The 3,122-nt window shown below is 28.6% G+C and overlaps 1 non-coding gene across 1 annotated transcript; it reads right to left on the bottom strand.

Annotated features, from left to right (window-relative positions):
• Nucleotides 1-591: 591 nt before the first annotated feature.
• On the bottom strand, nt 592-664 carry TRNAK-CUU (transfer RNA lysine (anticodon CUU)). Its single transcript has one exon. It is a non-coding gene; the product is annotated as a tRNA-Lys (tRNA).
• Nucleotides 665-3,122: the final 2,458 nt, after the last annotated feature.

The raw sequence follows: 3,122 nt of genomic DNA, 5'->3' as shown, positions 1-3,122 counted from the left end.
CTTTTAGACGCCGACGTTGATGAGGATATAATTGAATATATGAAAATGCATAAAAAATGAGGACATAATGATATGTACCCTCATAAATAGACGGGAAATTGTAAAAGAAATTAAGTTAAATGTTTTATATTTTCACAAGTTTAAAGAAATAAATAGTCGTAAGTTAACTAACCAAAGACATACCATTTTGAGGTTTATTTGAGGACAATTTATTTCCTTTCTTAGTGAGTACAGTTGTAGGGATTGTTTTGGGTTACCTTCACATCATTTTCATAATTTTTGTGTTTTATTTATCGATTATCTTTTTCTCCATGTTCTTTTAGTTGTGCTAGACTTTAGCCCCAAGCTTGTAATTTTCTTTTATTATTAATATACATTTATTTATAATACAAAATAAAATTAATCACCTTTGAGGGTTCTAAAAATATATTTTAAAATGTTTTAACTTGGATCACCGATACATAAATAATAATAATAATAATTAAAAATAAATATATATCATTTTAAATAAAGAAAAATCATAAAAATAATAATAGAAGAATGCCTAAAAAAATCAAATATATGAGAAGAATGTAAAACAAATAAAACAAACGCCCACCGTGGGGCTCGAACCCACGACCACAAGGTTAAGAGCCTTGCGCTCTACCAACTGAGCTAGACGGGCTAATTGATTGTATTAATATTATTATTATTATTATTGAGGAAGCGTATATGTGCCTCCATTTAAATTTAATAGTTGATAATTAATTCTCACATTCTCATAAGATATTATATATATACATATATATAGAGATATATATATATATAGAGAGAGAGAGAGAGGGGGAGAGAGAGAGAGAGAGGGCATATCATATGAGAATGCCATATTTATATGAGAATGTGAGAATGAATATAAACCATTGAAAAAGGCTTTTAACAACATTAAGTGGGAGTTTCTATGAAGTTACTTGTTGAACTTTGGATTTCCTCACCATTCAAATCATTATGCATTGTATCATTTCCTCCTATTTATCTATTTATAAAATGAGAATAAAGTTCTATCCTTTCAGTTCTTCCATGATCTTCGACAAAAGGAACCTATTATCGTTTTACCTCTTCATCATCTGAATGGAGAAAATTTCTATTGCAATCACAGATGTTGTTAATTATGGTTCTTGGAATTCAATTTTAATCTCTAAAATTATACTTCCTTTGTCGCACCTTTCTTTGTGGATGGTGTTCTCTTGTTCACAAAGGCGAATAAGTCTCAAATCAGAGTTGTTGTCGCCCTCTTGGAAAGATTTAATCTTGCATCATGTTTGAAGACCAATCTTTCTAAATTTCGCACTTTCAAATGTTTTAACATCCTTTAGACACAAATAAATTAACTAACTACAATATCAGGCATCCGAAGTACTACTTCTCTTAACAAAATACCTTTATTTTCCTATTCTCATTAGCAAAGCTAAAAGATCTTATTTTAACTTCATCGTGGAAAAAATGCAAACACACATGGTTTCTTGAAAAACAAGATTCTCAAAAAGCCGGGTAGATTAGCCCTTGCTATACCAGCTTTCACATATACCTCCTCTTACTACATGCAAATCAAATGGATCTCTCATAATATTTGTAACACACTTGACCATATGATTCAAAATTTTATTTGAAAGAGTACTATCACCATATATATATATATATATATATTCATTTGATTGAGTGAAAAAAATTACAAGCTCAAAGAAAATAAGTTTTCTGAGGTTCAATCAACAAGCTGGCTGATCGAACCCAAGGTCATTCAACTTTCCTATGTCATTAGGCTGAGTAGAGTGGGCTAGAATTTTAGCTAGCAAGTTCAAACCAATAACCACATTATTTTTTTGACTGAAAAAAGAAACTTGTATTATAAAATAGTTCTAAATTACTAAGTTTCACATATCATAATTGCATTTTTTGGGATTGTATATTATACAAATAACAAAGAAAGGCGGGAAGAAAAAAAAGATCGCAAAATTAAATGAATGAAGAACACTAGAACTACAAAACAAAATTATAGTTATAAATAAAGGTAACGATTGTGAAAGAAGCTTTATCACATCTAAACAACCGAGCTAACCACCCGTGTTTGGATTCAAGCTGATCACCTTCCATTTTGATTTGTGGTGCAGAGGCAACCTGCAACATAAACAAACACGATCTAAGTGATTGTTGTGTCATCTTCTCTTATGTATTTGAAATGGATCAACCCAAATTTTATCCCATAGTTCTCAACCGAAGATTGTGAAAAACTATGAAGAACAAATTTGTATTATAGTCTCCAACAAACGGTTATATTCACATCAACAAACAGCCATATTAAAAACACATTGTTAAATTTCCCATTTCCCCCAAATAAATAGCAGTTCTTTGAATTTCAAACATGTTATGGGTCATGGAGCTCAATAACAACAACAAATTAAGAACTTGAAGAAAATGAAAATCTAACGAACATATTCATCAATCATTAATTAAAATTATATAAATATCTCTAAACCAATATACAACAAAAGGATAATGATAACATCAACAACAAATTAAATTCACCTATTTACTACATGATTTTATAAAGGAAGAATGCAATGACATAAGACCTCTAACGAGTGAAGATGGTAATTACCTAAAGTAGAACAACAAGACGTGTTATCACAAGAGAGGCGTGCGATAAATGAAAAAAATGCAAGTCAGATATATATATATATATATATATATATATATATATATATATATATATATATATATATATATATATATATATATAGAGAGAGAGAGAGAGAGAGAGAGAGAGAGAGAATGTCTTTATGCGAGAATGAGTGACATGTTTATCAGCCTTTAGATCTTAATAGATGATGGAGATTTAAAAGCTCCCTTTAAATAACATATTTGAATCTCCTTAATTTATTATTTCTTCTTAACTCATTAAAGTTAAAATTAAATTAAATTGTTTTTGTGTATCCTATAATTTGTTTTCCTTAGCTATCTTTAAAAAATTATGAAAATAAGGTGAAAAAATTTATTAAAAAATCATAAGTTTTTATAACTTTCCAAAACAATGTCAAAATTTTATATCAATAGATAAGTTCAAATAAGTCAATTTAAACAAACTATAA

The sequence above is a fragment of the Vicia villosa genome, linkage group LG7 (genome assembly GCF_029867415.1).
Source record: "Vicia villosa cultivar HV-30 ecotype Madison, WI linkage group LG7, Vvil1.0, whole genome shotgun sequence".
NCBI classification, from domain to species: Eukaryota; Viridiplantae; Streptophyta; class Magnoliopsida; order Fabales; family Fabaceae; genus Vicia; species Vicia villosa.
Note: the sequence above shows the minus strand (reverse complement) of the source record. Positions and strands in the feature narration are given on the sequence as shown.